The sequence below is a fragment of the Carlito syrichta genome, unplaced genomic scaffold (genome assembly GCF_000164805.1).
Source record: "Carlito syrichta isolate Samal-C Ts95f unplaced genomic scaffold, Tarsius_syrichta-2.0.1 Scaffold316508, whole genome shotgun sequence".
In the NCBI taxonomy this organism is placed as follows: Eukaryota; Metazoa; Chordata; class Mammalia; order Primates; family Tarsiidae; genus Carlito; species Carlito syrichta.
Window position 1 is genome coordinate 479,682 of NW_007260604.1, and position 8,321 is coordinate 488,002.

An 8,321-nucleotide genomic window follows, 5' to 3' on the forward strand; every position below is an offset into this window, starting at 1 on the left:
AACCTGGCTCTTCCCGAACGAGAGCTTCTGGCCCAGGATGAGCCCGGGTTCCGAAAAGTTATCCACAGGGGGGGTCTTGCGAGTATATACACATAGTATAGGTGGTTTAATCCAGCGGAGGACTTTGGCCGGGCGCGGGGGCTCCTGCCCGGGGTCCCAGCACTTTTGGAGGCAGAGGCCAGAGGATTGCCTGAGCCCGGGGAATCGGGACCGCGTCTCTACAGAAATCCAAAATAAAATGAGCCGCGCAGGGTGGCGCGCGCCTCGAGCTCCAGCTACTGGGAAGGCGGAGGCGGAAGGATCGGCTGAGCCCGGCCGGTCGAGGCAGCGGTGGCCGTGAGCGTGCCACTGCACTCCAGCCTGGGTGGCACAGTGAGACTCCGACTCAGGAAAAAAATAAGTAAGGGAATAAAAACAGTTTTATTGAGGTAGAGTTGGCATACAATAAACGACACGTATTTAAACGGAAGAATTCGATGCGTTTTTACACACCTGTCCACCTGTCACCACTATCAAGATAGTGAACATATCTGTCACCCCAAAAGTTCCCTTCTGGGGTCTATAGTCCCTTCCCCCAACCCCAATCCCTAAGGAACCACTGAGATGCTTTCTGTCACTATAGATCAATTTGGTCATGATGTCTCCTTATAATGTGTTCTTGGACTCCATTTGGTAAAGTTTTGTGTAGAAGTTTGGCACCTGAGTTCATGAGAGATATTGGTTGGTAATTTTCTTGGAATGTCTTCATCCGGTTTTGATAGATAGCCTCATAGAATGAGGTGGGACACACACACACACACACACACACACACACACATTGAGGACAGATATGGGCAAAGCTCAGTTTTAATGGAACAAACTATAAGAAACCCTTAACCATCTTCAAATCACCAACCATTTATTGAGAGAGAAATGTGTTGGTGTCATTTCCTCAGGCTGGAAGGTTGGCTTCTCTATTCTTTGCCTGGGAGTGAGGGAGGAATCGTAACCTCAAAGTCAAAATTGAACAGCTCAGGTCTGGTGAAAAGTCGGGCAAATGCCAGTGGCCTCAGGACTGATTTGTTCTATTCTGAAAGAAAGAAGGAGTTTCTGCCAACATTTCTCTTGATTTCACTCTACTTTAGCAAGCTCTAGAGACTTTTCCCTCAGACTTCATTTGGTAATTTGGCATAATCCAGATTTACCTGCCTTGCTAAGTGAAGACTGTCAGTTCTAGGGTGCATTAACAAACAGCATACGAAGAGAGTGTATGCTTTGTGGTCTCCAAACTTAGAAGGAACCAAAACGAACTCATTAAATCCTTACCTATGGCAATGTACTTGCCTTAAAAAAAAAAAGGCCATTTTCGTCTGTTGTTCCAGTGCTTTTTGTATTCATGGCATTAAAATCAAATTTTGGTTAGCTAAGTAAGTCATGAAAACATCATTCTTCTTATAACAATAGAAAGATGGTAGGGCTAAAGTCTAACCAAACCATATACCCTGAACGTCCACCAATCCTGATCCTCGCTGCCTCAGAAGTGACCAGATTGGGGTTTTCTGCCAGTCTTATTTCTCCGTATTTACATACCTGTGTATATTTTCCTAGAAAAAAATGTAGTCTTTTGTGTGTTTTTAAAACACTATAGCTATCTGCAACTTTTATTTACTCAAACATATATTTTGGTGATCTACCCATATTAGTTTGTATAAGTCTACTTTGTTCTTCTATTTTTTAAGGTTTCACCTTCAAGTTTAATATTTACTGTAATTTTCTGGTAGGCATGCTTTATGGAGTTTTTAACAGTTCTCTTCTATATTTGGCTTTCCAAGAATTTTTATTTGTTTAGAATTCACCGGCAAAATTATCTGGGCTGGTAGTCTTCTCTTTCCTCTCCTTTCCCGCCCTCTTCCCCCACCCTCTTCCTCCTCTTCTCCTTCCCTCCCCCTTCCTCTTCCCTTTCTCTCTTTTTTCTTTTTGAGACAGGGTCTTGCTCTCTCCCACAGGCTGGAGTACAGGGGCACAATCCTAGCTCAATGTAACCTCAAACTCCTAGGTTCAAGTGATCCTCCTGCCTCAGCCTCCTGAGTAGCTGAGGATAAAGATGTGGGCCACCATACCAGGCATATACTTTTTATTTTTTTAATAATGAACTCAATTTATTTTAAAGATATAGGGCTATTTAAAATTTCTGTTTTTGTCTTGTCATTTGGTAAGTTACATTTTTAATGGAATCTGCTCATTTCACCTCAGTTGTCAAATGTATTGGCATAAAGTTGTTCACTAATGTTGTCTTACTTCTTTTTTATATCTGTATGATCTATAGTAATAACCCACATTTTGTTCCTGATTTTGGTGATTTGTATTTCCTTTTCTTCTTGATCAGTGTCACTGGGGGTTTGTCAATCTCAGGTAACTAGCTTTTGACTTCATTAATTTTTCCTGTTTATTTTCTGTTTTGTTGATTTCTGTTCTTTATTATTTTATATTTTTAATTTACTGTAGGTTTATTTTGCTCTTCTTTTTGTAGCTTCTTAAAGTAGAGTATTAGGTCAGTGGTTTTAGTCTTTTCCTCTTTATAACAGAAGCATCTAAAGTTACAGATTTCTTTCCAAGCATTACTTTAGCCTAATCACAGGAATTTTGATATGTTCTATTTTCATTATGGTTCTAATGACATATTTTAAATATTTTAAATTTTATGAAATTTAAATTTTAAATTTTTATTTAAATGAAATAATTTAAATATTTAAAATTTTAAAAATATTTAAAAATTTTTCTTATGATTTCTTTTTTGATTCATGGATTATTTAAAAGTGTGTTTTAAATTTCCAAATATTTGGTATTTTTTGATATCTTATTATAATTTGTTTTTAATTTAATTCTGTTGTGGTCAGAAAACGTGTGATTTCATTTCTTTTAAATTTACTGACTTGTTTTATGTCACAGCATATGCTCTATCTCGGTGAACATACCATGTGCAGTGGAAAAGAGGGTGTATTCTGCAGTTGATGGGTTTAGTGTCCTATGGGTTTAGTGACCTATGGGTTTAGGTCATAGTGGCTCATAGTTGTGAGAAACAAACTTACCCATCCAAAAATCAAAGAATGGACACAGGTGTGGAGTGCAGCAGACCAAGACTTTAATGACGGTCTTCAAAGATCGAGGTGTCTGGTTGACAGGCACACGCAAGGTGGTTACAACAAGCTTTTTGTTTCCTAGTGTGTGACACTCTCCCCTGGTTCCTTATTGACTGAGTAATACAGGGGTTACAATTTTTCCCGGACATTGCCAAAGCAGTTTTTTGTCCAAATAAGGTTAAAATAAGTACTTGTTGCTATTTGATTGAAGGGTTTCAGCTTTCTTATTTTTAAGTAAATTTTATTTTCCCAAGATGTGACTATTACTACACCTTCCTTTGTTGTGTCTTTTGGTCACGTCAGCAATGAATCATTCATTGTTCTTCAATGATGTGACTGTTACCAGCCTCCTGCTGTTTTTCTTTTGGTCACATCAGCAAACCTTACTCCATTTTCTGGAAATTAATCATTTATTGTCCTTTACAATTCCCTCCTCTTTTTTTTTTTTTTTTTTAATCTATTTGATTCATTTTCACTGGTTTGTATGGCCCCACATTCTTGCAAGTATAACAAGAGTTGTTAAAACAGAGGCAACCATATCTTTTCATTTTTTAAACCATTTTTTAAACCAGTCTGACCCTGTAAAGTCTTAGAGATAGTACCACCAGGCCAGTACTATTTAGAATAAAAGTACAATATTTTCCTCCCAAAATAATACAGATTTCTCCTTTCTCTGCTAATATTATGTGTAATGCTACTTTATTTTCCTAGGCCATCCTGCTGGTAGCATCCAATTGGCTAGCTACTCCTTGAAGAGCAATTCTAGTATATTTTATAAACCTTTGTTGATTATGGTAAATATAATTAATTCAGTCTGCATTTTTGTTGATGGTAGCCCACCAAAAAAAGTGCTGATTCAAATCCTGCAGCTGTTTGGTTTCTGGCTTTAAAATCATCAGGGACCTCCTTGGGGACCTCTATTGAGTTGACATCCACATGTGAGTCAAAGGACCCTGTAGTGCTCTTTAAAATAGATGAGGAGTCTGAATGTTCTCAGATGTGGGATAGAATGCCAGGGTAAATGGAATAGCCAATTAGACCAATGCACAGTTGGATGGCAGCAAGTCATGCAGGCTTTTCCCTCCACAAGACCACCAAACATCCGCTCAGGGCATGTGCAAGTTAGAGAAGTTGCCATTAGACTCACCAGAAACATTTCAGTTGTGGGTGCAGATCATGAGGTTCGCCATAGGTTCCCTGAACCCTTCCCCCTCCCGCCTGGAGAGGCAAGAGGAGTGATTCACCATCCCTGTGGAGAAAGAGGGGACTGCCCTGGGATCTGACCTCCTTAATGCAGGGAGAAGCCGGGACAGGCTTTTACAAGCTTCAGATTCCCAGGCATCCTTGTCTTGGTATAGAGCCATCATGCAGTTCATCCCAGTGGGGTCTGTGTCCCAGCCGCGAAATGGGACTACCTGTGCCTGTGACCATCCTGCAGCACATGTATAGCAATCACTCTTATGTACAGCAAGCGCTGAATATTTAACCCATTTTACCCAGGCATTGGTGTCTCCATAACCTGTTTCAATTTCTAGAGTTTGTGACCCTTTATATTTTGGTTGTAAATGATCCCATCCCCTAGGAGCTCCAAATGGAGTAGCAGCAGTCCACCCCTGGTGCTGCGTGATTCACCACACATTCCCCCAACTAGGACAGGGAGGTCCCTGATTACCTGAGATTTGTTCAGGACAGAGATTCATTTACTTGTGAGAGCTGCCTCTGATTTTTTTTTTTTTTAATCTCCACAAGGTAAAACTTAACAGGCATTAAACTTTACAGTTAGGATTTCTGGGCACCCTGTGCCCCTTCCACTGTTTTTCTTCCCTCCTCTTATTAAGTTCTTTGTTGGTTCCTTAACATGTGTATAATGAGTTCAACCCTTTGCTGCTGTACATATGGTGGTCTCAGTGGTCAGTACTTGATAGGGGCCTTCCCAGCTGGGCTGAAGTTGATCTTCTTTCCAGGACTTAATTAGTATCAGGTCTTCAGGCTGGTCTGCAGGCAGTGCAGGAGGAGGGTGTGGTATAGATGTGGCTTCAGAAGCTAGTTTGTTTATTTGTATCTTTTTACCCCATCCAAGAAAGACTAAATTAAGAACTTGAAGAGTTTAAGTTTTATAATTTTTGAAAGCATAATGTTACAACACAGGATTACAGGTCATTATACGTTTTTTTTCCCCACAAACCTTTAACATACCATTTTTGACATATTTATACCATTTTTAACATGCTTGAATATTTTATTTTTGTCCTATACTTTTTAAAAAAATAACCAGCCATTTTATTATAGGACAAAAATGTACCATATAAGATCTTTTTCTACACAAAATGATGGCGTAAAAACCAATTTTTTAAAAGCTCAGTTTTCCAAGTAATTAAAGCCTTTCAAGCCATAACAGCAGTTAGAACTGGAGACAAAGTTATAACCAACATAATTATATACCAAGATTTCTTTCATAAATTCCCCTTGGCGAACCTTATCTTGACTTCCACATATCATTGACGACATGCTTGGACTCTCTGTTTTGCCCTGTATTTCTCTCTTTCTTAAATAACCAGTCATTTTACTTTAGAACAAAATTTCATCAGACGAAATTATTCTCTTTATAACTTTCCTTACCAAAAATCACCTTTATATCATAACTCTTTTTACATCTCTTCTCTCCTACTTACTGATTTCTTTCCATTTTAAAATAAATATCCTTTTAAATAATCTCCAGATTACATAAAATAACCTAAAATTTTAGTGAAAACATAGGAAACAATAAATTCTGAAGTGTCTGTTAGACATTAGTGGTTTTTAGATGAGATCCTTTACATAATTTTAGAAAAAATTTTCATATTACTACTCTTTTTAAATGGAAAATAACCCAGACATTTAATGAGCTTTTGAAAAATTGTAAGATTTTCAAATCACATGGAGAGCTTACCCATGAGCATTGTTTTATTCATATTTTCCTTTATTCATTTATAGCAGTTTGCTTAATTACTTAAGGAAACTAAGATTTTAGACAAGCTAGTTATTATTTTAAGTAATCTCCTGGTCAATCATTTTTAAAGCTGGTGAACATCAGGTGTTATATAAGTAAGAACCTTAAAGTTAAATACATGAACATTTTACTGATAATGCAGAAGGTTTAGCTGGTTTGGTTTGGTTTTGAACTAGCAATTTAAAATTAGTCATACTTGTAACAAAAGCATTTACACAAATAAAGATCATTCTGGTCTTGGCTAGGTTTGTAGTTTTATAACATTCATGTCAAATTCTGATACTTTAAAATATCTAGCAGAGGCAAATGCAAAATTTACTCAATTAGTAAAATGAAAATGTATGCTGATGACTCCAAAGACACTTTTCACTTTATCAATAATTTTAAACTCATTTTTATTTACCAAGGATCATTAAAATCACATGAACTTGCGAAGCATTTAGGACTTATTTATTTACTTTATGAGTACTCATTTACTTAGAAGCCAATTTGGTAGCATGCTGGACAAAACACATAACATGCACATGCATGCAAACACAATCAAACATATTTTTATATATACACACACACACACACACACACATACATACACACACAAAGATTTAGCAACGTTTACCTCTAAACTTCAGCCATGAAATAGCAACAAACTCACCATTTTTCAAAAGACACCTGAATTCAAATTATATTGCTGACAAAATTGGAAACTGATTGCATGGCTAAACTTCGTTTGCCCCAATAGGCAGTTCAGTAAAGGCTGTGGACCAAAATTGGGGTAAAGCAGTCTTCATGGCAGTTTAACTTTTAAAAACTTTTCTTTTTTACCTTCAGTTTTAAATGAATTTTCAATGTTTACATTTTAGTTAGAACTGACTGAACTGTATAAGAAAAACAACATTTTTTTAATTCAACCTTGAACCAGTGAACTTATCTCAACACCAGAAGCTTAGCAGATTCAAAGCAGGCAGAAAAGAGAGAAATAGAGTTCAAAAGCCTCTATTTAACCCTGTAGTTTCAGGTTAACTATTTAGACTCTGAAATTTACAATTTAAACAAACAGGTGGCACCTGTGTTGATTAAGAAATTAATTTGGGTTCCAGCGCCCTAATATTCACCTGGGGTGTTGTCAGATTAATTCTTTCCAGGTCTCTGATGGGCAGTTGGAGTTTTTTCCTTCTCTTGTTGAGTTTCAAAAGCCTTAAAGACACCCTGAGACCTCAGGACTGATTTTCTGGTTCCCTTAATTATCAACTCCCTCAGAACCTGCATTTTTGTACTATCCTTTTGATCATTATTGTCCCACCCAGGATCTATATTTGGGTACTTTTGCTTAAACACTGAAAGTCCAGCCCTGGAGGTGTTCCCATTTCCATATGGAGATTGCTGCTCTCCTGATCATTCCTGAAGGGTGCAGGAAGCGACCAGAGGGGCAGCTCCCAAAAAGGCACTGACACACTGGACAACAAAGGCCCTCAGTCCCAGCTTCTGCAAGCACAATTCCCCCGCGCCTGAATTTCAAACCTTCCTGCTGGCAAATTTCAAACTTGCAAGCCTCCAATCCGTAGCCAGCTTTGTTATGCGTCCAATAGGACCATAACACGGCGTTGGCCCCACCCTACTCCCATGCAGCTCCTCCAATAGGAGCATCGCCCGGCCCCTTCCGCCCCTGTCGGGCGGATAAATACAGCCCTCTCTCGCTCTCTCTGTCTCTCTTTCTCTTTCTCTGTCGCTCTCCCTCTCTCCCTCTCTCCCTCTCTCCCTCTCTCCCTCTCTGCAGCTCTCTCCCCGCCTGTCTCCCACTTCCTCTCTCTCTCTTCCTCTCTCTTTCTCTCTCGCTCTTTCTTTTTTCCCGTTACAGATCCCCCTCTGTAACAGCCCCTTTTAATAAATCTCTTGGTCCTGGCCGGGTGCGGAGTCATTACTGGCGCCGAACTTCTTTCATTGGTGCCGTGACTCAGATCGGTGCTCTCCCGCCCTGGTGCAGGTCTAACCCCATAGGCGGGATCCCCGACCCGGCGCCAGTGGCCACGCCAGCCCTCCCGGACTTTCGCCGCCGTTTTGAACGCGTGAACTGCATCCACCAGCGACCATTGGATAGGTGAGTTCCCAGACACGGAAGCCTGAAACTTGCCCGGGATCCCCCGGGGGAACTGGCCGTTGATCGTCTGGCAGCCCCTCCGGCCCCAGGGCGAGGGGGAACGCACCCCGCCTCGGCC